Source organism: Schistocerca piceifrons, chromosome 6 (genome assembly GCF_021461385.2).
Source record: "Schistocerca piceifrons isolate TAMUIC-IGC-003096 chromosome 6, iqSchPice1.1, whole genome shotgun sequence".
Lineage (NCBI taxonomy): Eukaryota > Metazoa > Arthropoda > Insecta > Orthoptera > Acrididae > Schistocerca > Schistocerca piceifrons.
The window spans coordinates 334182994-334198512 of record NC_060143.1 but is presented as its reverse complement, the minus strand read 5'-3'; positions in this window follow the sequence as shown (position 1 = coordinate 334198512).

Here is a 15519-nt window from a genome sequence, read left to right as displayed (position 1 = left end):
GTTACATTTCAGATATGTTACGACCTGTGGCTCTACCCTTTATTCGATCCCTGTGAAACCCTACATTTCAGCAGGATAATTCTCGACCGCATGTTGCAGTTCCTGTACGGGCCTTTCTGGATACATACAATGTTCGACTGCTGCCCTGGCCAGCACATTCTCCAGATCTCTCACCAATTGAAAACATCTGGTCAATGGTGGCCGAGCAACTGGCTCGTCACAATACGCCAGTCACTACTCTTGATGAACTGTGGTATTGTGTTGAAGCTGCATGGGCAGATGTACCTGTACACGCCATCCAAGTTCTGTTTGACTCAATGGCCTGGCATATCACGACCGTTATTATGGCCAGAGGTGGTTGTTGTACTGATTTCTCAGGATCTATGCACCCAAATTGCGTGAAAATGTAATCACATGTCAGTTCTAGTATAATATATTTGTCCAATGAATACCAATTTATCATCTGCATTTGTTCTAGGTGTAGCAATTTTAATGGCCAGTAGTGTAAACTGGGCTACACATGGATTGGGGGTCCTGTGGCAGTGAGTATATAGTGGCAGTGAGTATATAGGTGTTAGTATGGCCACTCATCAGGTAAGTTCTGATAACTGCTTGAGAAGCTATACATATAGCAATTCATGCATGGCAGTATGTATAGTAGTACCAGTGACACAGCATAACCTTCAATGGCTTGTTAAACTGGCAGTAGTGTCAAGGAGATGGTGATGCCGCAGATCTAATAAAAGTGTATAAAACGACAAGAAATTGGTCCCGAGAATGAGGTGTCCCACGTCTGCCACTATGAACTGCAACTCTAACTTTCACCATGGAAGTGGAGTGAGAAACATTGTTACCAAACCGTACGTTTGAATCGAAGATCCGTTGGCGGCGAAAATGTGGCGGTGTAGAAAACAAGTAGCTGGATACACTGACAACTCTGCTCCTGTTTCTACAAAAACTGTTGGTTCGTGTATCGCTCTATGACAAATACGCGACGGCTGCCGCCCTCTCACTGACTCTCCACCAACGTTTCCCATCTGACACAGTGGGGTTGTACTTCCGCGCTTGTACTATCAACAGATTTTTGTTACTGATGGTGATCGACTGCATCTGCTCGCCGAGAGTGTGTGTCGACAACGACGTGACATTTGCATAGCCGCTATTTGTGCCATAAGCACGGCGATTTACGCTTGTATAGATGTGAGAGCCACTGTAGGGGTGTTGTCCACATGTGGGTCAGCAACTGCAACTCTTGCGGTAGGATACATCCTGAAATGTGGTCCACAGTCTTAGATGAATGCGTCTAAATCAACAGCGCACTTTGTTAATATTTTTTGCATATCAGGTGGTAGGAGTGACATCCAGATGTTCTGTAGTATATCATCGTTGGTGGCATTGCTTGCAAGGATCCACAGGAGATCAAGAAACTGCGAGGGCGTGCGGTATCCGAACTTCTCTGCATGCAACAATTTATGAAGCCTTTTCGTCTCGAATTACGACAGGGGCACGGTTACAGCATTCTTGATTGTCGAATACTGATCAGCGCACAGCGACGCAGCCAAAAGTCTTGTATGCCCATAGCCATGTCCTCGCTCAGTACTGTAATGACATAGCTACACTTAGTCTCATCCATTGTCGCCTGTGTGAACACAAACTGACTTTCTAACTACAATAACTATAAAACTGGGCTTTGCTGCCAGAAAAGTGGAGGTTTAATCGAGGCTCTATTGATTATTGCACGTATAGGAGGCTCGATTGTAAGTGATGTGTCGATTGTAGGAATATGACAAAAGGATCTGTGAGAAATGTGCAACGTGGCGAGGCTGGCATGCTTGTTTCACATACATCTGCCGTTCAAAATGATATGGAGTGGCTCCTTCCAATCACGTTATATATTCCAGTCATGTCAGTGTCACCAATAATGTTGCGTATTTGCACTATACTAGGACATTAATACCGGTAAAGCAGTGTATCCACATAGTGTACAGCATTTATTATTTAAGACCAAAGAATAACTAACTAGTACAAACCCCCAAGAGGAATCATACTCTCACGAGCCTAAACATTATGCCAACTACCCACCGCGAAATTGGATGCCACCTTGAGGATTTGCGTCACGTGATGCAGTAACAAAAGTACGCAAGCGCAGCAGACGTGGATGGTGGATCACTATCAATGATATGGGCTGCAAAAGGGAAAATCCATTGCGATAAGCGACTATGACAAAGGGAATATTATTATTACGCAGAGCCTGTCAACGAGTATCTCAAAAACGGCGAAGTTGGTCGAATGTTCACGTGCTACTATCGTGAACATCTAAGGAAAGAAATAGAAGGGCAGTGAAACTACACTAGGCCCTAAATGGTTAGGCGCCCACGACTCTTCACAGAACGTGGGATTTGGATGCTTTCCGGTCTGTAAAGTAGGATAGATGGTGATCTGTGGCATTTCTGCCGAAAGAGCACAATGCTGGAGTATTCACAGGTGTTTTGAAGCACACTGTTAATCTTATATTGTTGAACATGAAGCTCTGATGTAGACCACCACTACGTGTTCAGATGTTGACCCATGACATGTCATTTATGATTGTAGTGGGCACGGGAACGTCGGCATTGAAGTATTGATCAATGTAAACTTGTCGGATCTTTGGGTGAATCAAATATTTGCTACAGTAAGTCGATGGTTGTCTCCACAAACGCCATCATCGGAGTGAACAGCCGCTCGAAACGCGCAGAACACCATGGATCACGCTGCTGGGAGCAGTATTATGCTATGGGAGACATTCTCCTGCACTTGCACGGGACCTGTGGTAGAAATCGAAGACACGCTGACAGCTATGAACCACCTGCGCCCCTTCATGCTTGCTGCCTTACCCGACGGCAGTGTCATCTTTCAGCAGTATAATTTTCTGTGTTTCAGAGCCAGAACCGTGCTACAGTGGTTTGAGGAGGATTATAGTGAACTCATGTTGATGTCTCGGAAGCCAAATTCGCCTGATATAAATTCTGTGGAACCCATCTTGGTCGTCGCTATCGGACGCCTTCACAGCGCACCCGTTATTTAAGTTAATTATGTGACCTTGGGATAGTCATATAATGCCACATGCCTCTACAAACTTATCAAACAAAGGTCGCATCCCTGATACGCAGAATCAGTGATGTATTTCGTTCCAAAGACGAACAAACAAGCTATTAAGTAGGTGCTTATAACATTTAGGCTCATCAGTGTATGTCACTGTAGGTATGTTGTTGTTGTTGTGGTCTTCAGTCCTGAGACTGGTTTGATGCAGCTCTCCATGCTACTCTATCCTGTGCAAGCTTCTTCATCTCCCAGTACCTACCGCATGCTACAACCTTCTGAATCTGCTTAGTGTATTAATCTCTTGGTCTCCCTCTACGATTTTTACCCTCCACGCTGCCCTCCAATACTAAATTGGTGATCCCTTGATGTCTCAGAACATGTCCTACCAACCGATCCCTTCTTCTGGTCAAGTTGTGCCAAAAGCTCCACTTCTTCCCAATTCCATTCAATACCTCCTCATTAGTTAGGTGATCCACCCATCCAATCTTCAGCATTCTTCTGTAGCACCACATTTCGAAAGCTTCTATTCTCTTCTTGTCTAAACTATTTATCGTCCACGTTTCACTTCCATACATGGCTACACTCCATACAAATACTTTCAGAAACGACTTCCTGACATTGAAATCTATACTCAATGTTAACAAATCTTTCTTCTTCAGAAACGCTTTCCTTGCCATTGCCAGTCGACATTTCATATCCTCTCTACTTCGACCATCATCAGTTATTTTGCTCCCCAAATAGCAAAACTCCTTTACTACTTTAAGTGTCTCATTTCCTAATCTAATTCCCTCAACATCACCCGACTTAATTCGATTACATTCCATTAATCTCGTTTTGCTTTTGTTGATGTTCATCTTATACCCTCCTTTCAAGACCCTGTCCATTCCGTTCAACTGCTCTTCCAAGTCCTTTGCTGTCTCTGACAAAATGACAATGTCATCGGCGAACCTCAAAGTTTTTATTTCTTCTCCATGGATTTTAATACCTACTCCGAACTTTTTTCTTGTTTCCTTTACTGCTTGCTCAATATACAGATTGAATAACATCGGGGTAGGCTACAACCCTGTCTCACTCCCTTCCCAACCACTGCTTCCCTATGATGTCCCTCGACTCGTATGACTGCCATCTGCTTTCTGTACTAATTGTAAATGGCCTTTCACTCCCTGTATTTTACCCCTGCCACCTTCAGAATTTGAAAGAGAGTATTCCAGTCAACATTGTCAAAAGCTTTCTCTAAGTCTATAAATGCTAGAAACGTAGGTTTGCCTTTCCTTAATGTTTCTTCTAAGATAAGTTGTAGGGTCGGTATTGCCTCATTTCTATGGAATCCAAACTGATCTTCCCTGAGGTTGGCTTCTACCAGTTTTTCCATTTGTCTGTAGGTATAACTGAACACAAATACTCTGAACACCGTGTGCTGTCAGTACAACCATCACTGCAATACACAATGACTACCTGTTCGTATACTTCCCTAAGCCATGTGACGGAACATCTGTACAGAACCAGGCCACATATGCCCTTTGCAGTTTGGCTGACTATGCCACTCGAAACCAGTTCCCTTTTCAGTATTTCGTTTGGTTGTGTTAATGTGAAACCCTAATTCCCACTTTAATATACCCTATGATTTCAGCATTACTCAAGACAGAAATTCTAGCACCTATGTTTATTTTAAGTGCACAGATTTAAATATTTCAATCCCCAGTCATCTACTTAACAATTTTCATAAGTAACCAGTTCTTCTTACTATGCATAAATTTCCTATTTCCTTTGAAAATAGTATAACCGACCATTGGTACAGTTAATTGCCATGTAAAACCGTTTGTGATACATGTTGACAACAGTTCTCTGCTACCCAAGTGTAAGATGTGCACCCTACAAATTATATGTGTCCTTATAATAACACCAATGTTGACATGAATTACTTGAAACAAACTTCTGTAGTGTGTGTGTGAGAGAGAGGGAAGTGATTTTTGGTAGCTAACTCGACCACTTTACAGCTTGACATTATTGATAAGCTTAATCCTAAGTGAAAAACATAAATTACATTATTAAGTTTAAACAATACGTACATGACATTCACTGGTAATAGGCTCCAACTCTATCAGCTTTTGATTTGGCAGAAAACATTTTTTTGTTGAAGTCCTCAAAATTATACAGTCTCTTAATCTAACAGAGTAATATGTCTTCTGAAATAAAATCCTTGGAATGAAGTATCATGTTTAAATCATGGCTCACCAAATTGAGACAAAGAATATTTGACTTAATGTCCTCCTTCATTATCTTTCCATTATGTTTCTCCATCCTCTTGAATCAATAATTAAAACAAGTAAACATGTCTTATTAATGAAACAGGCTATCTTACTTTTAATCTAAAAATTTTTTAAAAAACTAAAAGTATTCTGATCTAAAATTACAAACTTTGTGATAAAAACGTTTGTCTAACGTTAAGAAATTTTTCCTTACAGTTGTAGGCACATAAAAGTCTATTATTTGAGAAAAATCAGTATTTCATTCTCACCTATTTTTTATTTATCACATTCTAAAAGCACTGAACAATGGATGGGTAGAACTGTAAGGTGTAAATGGTTTATTCTTATTATTTTATATCTTGGAAAAATAAGATTCATCTTTTGGAAAAAACATAGGTGTAGCTAGACACTTCAGTTTCATTCTGTATATGTGACAGTAGGGCCATATCTTTTATTTATGTTTCAGTAATAAGAGCTCTGATTAAGTCCTGTACACCAGATGGTTACGACATTTGTATTTTAAAATAGATTTTTGCCAACATTAACTCTGTTGTAAGCTCAGTATAAATGTCGCCATGAAATGTCAGCGTAAACTTGATTGCTTCATTTTGAAGGTCTTTGTCACAGGAGATCAGGTATGTATTAATATTACACCGCTGTTTAAGCTTCCTTCACTTCTTGAAATTGTATATTTAGTTTGGAACAAATTGTGCCAATCCCTACCTAAAAAATTGTCGCACTACATCTAATTACTGAATAGCTCAACCTTGCAAAGCTCATTAAAGTTCCTTGTTATTTATTACCCATGGAATTTATATTCGATACCCATCTGTATTGGTACCCATGGTTTAGGGGTAGCGTCTTTGATTCATAATCAGAACGTCTTCGGTCCCGGGTTCGATCCCTGCCACTGCCTAAATGTTGATAAATAATCAGCAAGACTTCCGGCATAAGGAGTCAGCCTCATTCTGCCTCGTCAAAGAGGACGGAGGAGGGCACTCTCTTGTTCTACGGATGGGAAATTGCCCCTAAAGGCGGAAGACTCAGCAATGATCAACGACATGAGGATGCAGAAGGCAATGGAAACCACTGCATTAAAGACACGTAACGTGTATCCACAGGACATGTGGCCTGTAATTGAAAAAGTGTCATGATGATCTCTCCACTGGCAAAAGATTCCGGAATAGTCCCCCATTCGGATCTCCGGGAGGGGACTGCCAAGGGGGAGGTTACCATGAGAAAAAGATTGAATAATCAACGAAAGGATAACGTTCTACGAGTCGGGGCGTGGAATGTCAGAAGCTTGAACGTGGTACGGAAACTATAAAATCTGAAAAGGGAAATGCAAAGGCTCAATCTAGATATAGTAGGGGTCAGTGAAGTGAAGTGGAAGGAAGACAAGGATTTCTGGTCAGATGAGTATCAAGTAATATAAACAGCAGCCAAAAGTGGTATAACAGGCGTAGGATTCGTCATGAATAGGAAGGTAGGGCAGAGGGTGTGTTACTGTGAACAGTTCAATCACCGGGTTGTTCTAATCAGAATCGACAGCAGACCAACACCGACAACGATAGTTCAGGTACACATGCCGACGTCGCAAGCTGAGATGAACAGATAGAGAAAGTTTATGAGGATATTGAAAGGATAATACAGTATGTAAAGGGGGACGAAAATCTAATAGTCATGGGCGACTGGAACGCAGTTGTAGGGGAAGGAGTAGAAGAAAAGGTAACAGGAGAATATGGGCTTGGGACAAGGAATGAAAGAGGAGAAAGACTAATTGAGTTCTGTAACAAGTTTCAGCTAGTAATAGCGAATACCCTGTTCAGGAATCAGAAGAGGAGGAGGTATACTTGGAAAAGGCCGGGAGATACGGGAAGATTTCAATAAGATTACATCATGGTCAGACAGAGATTCCGAAATCAGATACTGGATTGTAAGGCATACCCAGGAGCAGATATAGACTCAGATCACAATATAGTAGTGATGAAGAGTAGGCTAAAGTTCAAGACATTAGTCAGGAAGAATCAATACGCAAAGAAGTGGGATACAGATGTACTAAGGAATGACGAGATACGTTTGAAGTTCTCTAACGCTATAGATACAGCAATAAGGAATAGCGCAGTAGGCAGTACAGTTGAAGAGGAATGGACATCTCTAAAAAGGGCCATCACAGAAGTTGGGAAGGAAAACATAGGTACAAAGAAGGTAGCTGCGAAGAAACCATGGGTAACAGAAGAAATACTTCAGTTGATTGATGACAGGAGGAAGTACAAACATGTTGCGGGAAAATCAGGAATACAGAAATACAAGTCGCTAAGGAATTAAATAAATAGGAAGTGCAGGCAAGCTATGACGAAATGGCTGCAGGAAAAATGTGAAGACATTGAAAAAGATATGATTGTCGGAAGGACAGACTCAGCATACAGGAAAGTCAAAACAACCTTTGGTGACATTAAAAGCAACGGTGGTAACATTAAGAGTGCAACGGGAATTCCACTGTTAAATGCAGAGGAGAGAGCAGATAGGTGGAAAGAATACATTGAAAGCCTCTATGAGGGTGAAGATTTGTCTGATGTGATAGATGAAGAAACAGGAGTCGATTTAGAAAAGATAGGGGATCCAGTATTAGAATCGGAATTTAAAAGAGCTTTGGAGGACTTACGGTCAAATAAGGCAGAAGGGATAGATAACATTCCATCAGAATTTCTAAAATCATTGGGGGAAGTGGCAACAAAACGACTATTCACGTTGGTGTGTAGAATATATGAGTCTGGCGATATACCATCTGACTTTCGGAAAAGCATCATCCACACAATTCCGAAGACGGCAAGAGCTGACAAGTGCGAGAATTATCGCATAATCAGCTTAACAGCTCATGCATCGAAGCTGCTTACAAGAATAATATACAGAAGAATGGAAAAGAGAATGCGATAAGTGACGATCAGTTTGGCTTTAGGAAAAGTAAAGGGACAGGAGAGGCAATTCTGACGTTACGGCTAATAATGGAAGCAAGGCTAAAGAAAAATCAAGATGCTTTCATAGGATTTGTTGACCTGGAAAAAGCGTTCGACAATATAAAAGGGTGTAAGACAAGGCTGTAGCCTTTCGCCCCTACTCTTCAATCTGTACATCGAGGAAGCAATGATGGAAATAAAAGAAAAGTTCAGGAGTGGAATAAAAATACAAGGTGAAAGGATATCAATGATACGATTTGCTGATGACATTGCTATCCTGAGTGAAAGTGAAGAAGAATTAAATGATCTGCTGAACGTAATGAACAGTCTAATGAGTACACAGTATGGTTTGAGAGTAAATCGGAGAAAGACGAAGGTAATGAGAAGTAGTAGAAATGAGAACAGCGAGAAACTTAACATCAGGATTGATGGTCACGAAGTCAATGAAGTTAAGGAATTCTGCTACCTAGGCAGTAAAATAACCAATGATGGACGGAGCAAGGAGGACATCAAAAGCAGACTTGCTATGGCAAAAAAGGCATTTCTGGCCAAGAGAAGTCTACTAATATCAAATACTAGCCTTAATTTGAGGAAGAAATTTCTGAGGATGTACGTCTGGAGTACAGCATTGTATGGTAGTGAAACATGGACTGTGGGAAAACCGGAACAGAAGAGAATCGAAGCATTTGAGATGTGGTGCTATAGACGAATGTTGAAAATTAGGTGGACTGATAAGGTAAGGAATGAGGAGGTTCTACGCAGAATCGGAGAGGAAAGGAATATGTGGAAAACACTGATAAGGAGAAGGGACAGGATGACAGGACATCTGCTAAGACATGAGGGAATGACTTCCATGGTACTAGAGGGAGCTGTAGAGGGCAAAAACTGTAGAGGAAGACAGAGATTGGAATACGTTAAGCAAATAATTGAGGACGTAGGTTGCAAGTGCTACTTTGATATGAAGAGGTTAGCACAGGAAAGGAATTCGTGGTGGGCCGCATCAAATCAGTCAGTAGACAGATGACCAAAAAAAAAAAAAAAGACTATCTGTACAAAGAGAAAGTATATGAGGATATTGAAAGGATAATACACTATGTAAAGAGAGATGTAAATCTAATAGTCATGGGGGACTGGAATGCAATTGTAAAGAAAAGAGTAGAAAAAAGGTTACAGGAGAATATGGGTTTGGGACAAGGAATGAGAGAGGGGAAAGACTAATTGAGTTCTGTAATAAATTTCAGCTAGTAATAGCAAATACTCTTTTCAGGAATCACAATTGCAAGAGGTATATTTCGAAAAGGCCGAATGATACAGCAAGATTTCAGTCAGATTACATCATGGGGAGACAGAGATTCCGAAATCAGGTACTGGATTGTAAGGTGTCCCCAGGAGCAGATATAGATTCAGATCACAATGTAGTAGTGATGAAGAGTAGGCTGAAGTTTAACAGATTAGTCAGGAAGAGTCAATGCACAAAGAAGTGGACATACTAAGGAATATGCTTGAAGCTCTCTAAGGCTATAGATACAGCAATAACGAACAGCTCAATAGACAGTACAGTTGAACGAGAATGGACATATCTAAAAAGGGCAATCACGGAAGTTGGAAACAAAAACATAGGTACAAAGAAAATAACTGCAATGAGACCATGAGTAATAAGAGAAATAAGTCAGTTGATCAGCGAAAGAAGAAAGTACAAAAATGTTCAGGGAAATTCAGAAATACAGAAATACAAGTCGCTGAGGAACGAATTAAATAGGAAGTGTGGGGAAGCTAAGAAGAAATAGCTGTATGAAAAATGTGAAGAAATCTAAAAAGAAATTATTTTTGGAAGGACTGAGTCAGTGTATAGGAAAGTTGGAACAACCTTCAGTGACATTAAAAGCAAAGGTGGTAATATTAAGAGTGCAAAGGGAATTCCACTGTTAAATGCTAAGGAGAGAGCGGATAGGTGGAAAGAGTACATTGAAGGCCTCTATGAGGGGGAAGACCTGTTTGATGCAATAGAAGAAGAAACAGGAGTCGATATACGAGGGATAGGGGATCCTGTATTAGGATCAGAATTTAAGAAAGCTTTGGGGGACTTAGGATGAAATAAGACAGAAGGGATAGATAAAATTTCATCAGAATTTCTAAAATAATTGTGGGGAAGTGGCAACAAAACGATTATTCACGTTTGTGTAGAATATACAGGTCTGGCGACATGCCATCTGACTTTCAGAAAAATGTCATCCACATAATTTCAAGGACTGCAAGAGCCGACAAGTGCGCGAATTATCGCACAGTCAACTTAACAGCTCATGCGTCCAAGTTGCTTACAAGAATAATATATAGAACAATGGAAAAGAAAGTTGAGGATGTATTGGATGACGATCAGTTTGCCTTTAGAGAACGTGAATGCACCATATAGGCAATTCCGACGCTGCAGTTGATAATGGAAGAAAGATTAAAGAAAAATCAAGACACGTTCATAGGATTTGTCAACCTGGAAAAAACGTTCGACAATGTAAAACGGCGCAAGATGTTCGAAATTCTGAGAAAGATACGGGTAAGCTATAGGGAGAGACAGGTAATGTACAATATCTACAAGAGCTAAGATGGAATAATAAGACTGGATGAACAAGAACGTAGTGCTTGGTTTAAAAAGGGTTAAGACAGAGATGTAGTCTTTCGCCCTTACTGTTCAATATGTACAGCGAAGAAGCAATGATGGAAATAAAAGAAAGGTTCAGGAGTGGAATTAAAATCCAAGGTGAAAGAATATCAGTGATATGATTTGGTGAAGACATTGCTATCCTAAATGAAAGTGAAGAAGAATTACATGATCTGCTGAATGGAATGAACAGTCTAATGAGTACAGAATATGGATTGAGAGTAAATCGAAGGAAGACGAAAGTAATGAGGAGTAGAAGAAATGAGAACAGCGAGAAACTTAACATCAGGAATGGTTGTCGTGAAGTAAATGAGGTTAACAAATTCTGCTACTTAGGAAGCAAAATAAGTAGTGAAGGATGCAGCAAAGAGGACATCAAAAGCAGACTAGCACTGACAAAAAGGGAATCCTTGCCCAAGAGAAGTCTACTAGTATCAAATATAGGCCCTAATTTGAGGAATAAATTTGTGAGAAAGTGTATTAGGAACACAGCATTGTATGGCAGTGAAAGATGGACTGTGGGAAAACTGGAACAGAAGAGAATCGAAGTAGTTGATGTATGGTGCAACAGACGAATGTTGAAAATTAGGTGCACTGATAAGATGAGGAATGAGGAGGTTTTGTGCAGAATCAAAGAGGAAAGGAATATGTGGAAAACACCGACGAGGAGAAGGGACAGGACGATAGAACATCTGTTAAGACATCAGGGAATGACCTCCATGGTACTAGAGGGAGCTGTAGAACGCTAAAACTGTAGAGGAAGACAGAGATTGGAATACATTCAGCAAATAATTGAGGATGCAGGATGCAAGTGCTACTCTGAGACAAAGAGGGTGGCGCAGGAGAGGAACTCGTGGTGGGCCGCATCAAACCAGCCAGAAAACTGATGACTCAAAAAAATAGAAAAGCTCCATCTGTCACAGATGTTGAAAATTTTGTTAAGCAGTAAGTTGAATAGTTCTTTGATGTTAGCAGGTTCTGACAACAATGTTCCTAAGAGTTCATATGCAGCTACAATAAATGTACTCACAGACTGCAAGGCAGTGGAGCTATAATGATTGTTTTATTACTTTACATTGAATTACTATCTGGGTAACAAAGCTTTAGGGCAGCATTTTCTATGGTCTATCCTGACAGACCGTTTGTTAAATTTCTTACTTATAAGAGTTATGTTCGTCAGAGTGTTTAGATCATCAACAAATCTTCCCTTGCCTCTCAGCCCATCTCATTTGGTTAGTGGAGTTACCTAGGAAGTACTAACAGAAAAAGTCCTCTGTAACATATTGGGCCAAAATACACTCCTGGAAATTGAAATAAGAACACCGTGAATTCATTGCCCCAGGAAGCGGAAACTTTATTGACACATTCCTGGGGTCAGATACATCACATGATCACACTGACAGAACCACAGGCACATAGACACAGGCAACAGAGCATGCACAATGTCGGCACTAGTACAGTGTATATCCACCTTTCGCAGCAATGCAGACTGCTATTCTCCCATGGAGACGATCGTAGAGATGCTGGATGTAGTCCTGTGGAACGGCTTGCCATGCCATTTCCACCTGGCGCCTCAGTTGGACCAGCGTTCGTGCTGGACGTGCAGACCGCGTGAGACGACGCTTCCTCCAGTCAAAAAACATGCTCAATGGGGGACAGATCCGGAGATCTTGCTGGCCAGGGTAGTTGACTTACACCTTCTAGAGCACGTTGGGTGGCACGGGATACATGCGGACGTGCATTGTCCTGTTGGAACAGCAAGTTCCCTTGCCGGTCTAGGAATGGTAGAACGATGGGTTCGATGATGGTTTGGATGTACCGTGCACTATTCAGTGTCCCCTCGACGATCACCAGTGGTGTACGGCCAGTATAGGAGATCGCTCCCAACACCGTGATGCCGGGTGTTGGCCCTGTGTACCTCGGTCGTATGCAGTCCTGATTGTGGCGCTCACCTGCACGGCGCCAAACACGCATACGACCATCATTGGCACCAAGGCAGAAGCGACTCTCATCGCTGAAGACGACACGTCCCCATTCGTCCCTCCATTCACGCCTGTCGCGACACCACTGGAGGCGGGCTGCACGATGTTGAGGCGTGAGCGGAAGACGGCCTAACGGTGTGCGGGACCGTAGCCCAGCTTCATGGAGACGGTTGCGAATGGTCCTCGACGATACCCCAGGAGCAACAGTGTCCCTAATTTGCCGGGAAGTGGGGGTGCGGTCCCGTACGGCACTGCGTAGGATCCTACGGTCTTGGCGTGCATCCGCGCGTAGCTGCGGTCCGGTCCCAGGTCGACGGGCACGTGCACCTTCCGCCGACCACTGGCGACAACATCGATGTACTGTGGAGACCTCATGGCTCACGTGTTAAGCAATTCGGCGGTACGTCCACCCGGCCTCCCGCATGCCCACTATACACCCTCGCTCAAAGTCCGTCAACTGCACATACGGTTCACGTCCACGCTGTCGCGGCATGCTACCAGTGTTAAAGACATCGATGGAGCTCCGTATGCCACGGCAAACTGGCTGACACTGACGGCGGCGGTGCACAAATGCTGCGCAGCTAGCGCCATTCGACGGCCAACACCGCGGTTCCTGGTGTGTCCGCTGTGCCGTGCGTGTGATCATTGCTTGTACAGCCCTCTCGCAGTGTCCGGAGCAAGTATGGTGGGTCTGACACACCGGTGTCAATGTGTTCTTTTTTCCATTTCCAGGAGTGTATTTGTAAGTATTCTCGATTATTTCGATATACAGGGTGCTTCTTGACCAGCCTCTACAGGATCTTTAAGACTAAATTTAAATTGTGACAGCACAAGGGACAAGATAGGATTTAGATACTAATTTCTTGATTCATATTCTTTCATCATTGTGTAATCCAGTCACAGGCCTTCTACAGTTCCCACTGTATACAGAAATTTTCTGCAATAGTGAGTTTTGAATAGGTTGTGGTAAGCTATAAGTACTGTTCCAGTCTTTGACTATAATATTTGGGTTATGGCATGTGGTAATTACATGCTCAGGATATACAGAAAAAAGCTCAACTCATCGATTAACTATGCAGTATTAAGTTTGGAATAAAATAATAAGGGTCTTGTAATACATTACGCAACAGATCACCTCTTTGCTACTAAATGTTCTGTTTTCAGATCCCTGTTCCACGTAAGGTGAACTTAAAGTTATGACCACTGCCTCCTGATGATGTTGCACGCATGTGACACGGTAAAGAAAGAACGTAACCGGAAGAGAGAAGACTGGGGATTCATTATAGAGAAGATATGAGCTGCAAGTGCGAAAAGGTTGTGCTATAAGCGGTTTTGACAAAGGACGAAATGTTGTGGTGCTGCGACTGGAAAGGAGAATCTCTTTAACAGCGAAGCAGGTCGCCTGTTGGCGTACTACTGTCGTGATCACCTATGGAAAGTAGCTGAAGGATGGTGAAATAAAGAGTAGGAAGACCACATCTCATCAGAAAACGTAGAGGACGATCCCCCATTGTGTAATCCAGGACATGCAGCTATCTGTGGTAAATCTTACAACAGAGAACATTGCTGGCGCAGGCACAAGTGCTTCAGAGCATACCGTTCAAAGGAAATTGTTGAACATGGAGCTCCAAATCACACGACCCTATGTGTTCAGCATAACTGAGTTTTCACTGTCGATCATTAGAAAAGTGTCATCTGTCGAATGACTCTCATTTCTTGTTACATCACGTCGATTGTTGTGTCTATGCAGGCAGAAATATGCTACTGGTTACACTGAGTTGGGTTTACATGGGATTTGTGGTGGTAATCGAAGGCATCATGACAGCAGTGAGCTATGTGAACATTATTGCGGACCACCTGCATTGCTTCATGCTTGAAGTCTCCCCTATGGCAATGACATCTTGCAAGAGGATAACTGAATATCTGGTAATATCAGAATCGTACTACAATGTTTGAAGGGTTTTATAGTGAATTCACATTGATGTCTTGGCTAGCAAATATGCCTGATCTGTACCCACTGGAACAGACACCAGACACCAGCTGTGTGCTGACAAACCACCATCCTGTAATTTGCGGGAATTGCTTAACCTGTGCATAGACATTTCGTGCCACATATTTCTGAATCCCATCAAGAACTTGTAGAATCCATGACAAGCAGAATATCTGTTGTACTGTTCTTGTAAAGTGGAACAACACGTTATTAAACAGGTGGAGATAATATTTTGGCTCATCAATGTATCCATGTGTCACGAAAAGTTAACAACAGTTAGGTATACATTTCGTTGACTAACTAATTAGAATACCACATTACATAGCTTTATGCAATTAAAAATAAAGATAGTAAAACTGTTCTAGGAAAAATTGTAAGGATCTGGAATTCGGAGCTAAAAAATCACAAAATTGAACCAGTAACTCTGGAAAGGAAAACAGATGGAATAAGGTAAACTGCTTGGGTTTTGCGGATGATTTCGCAATACTTTCAGAAAACCTGACAGAAGCAGTTACTTAGATTAATTTTCTGGAAAAATTAGCAGACAGAACTGGTCTCAAAATTTCAACTGAAAAAACCAAATTCATGACAAATATAAAAAAAGCGC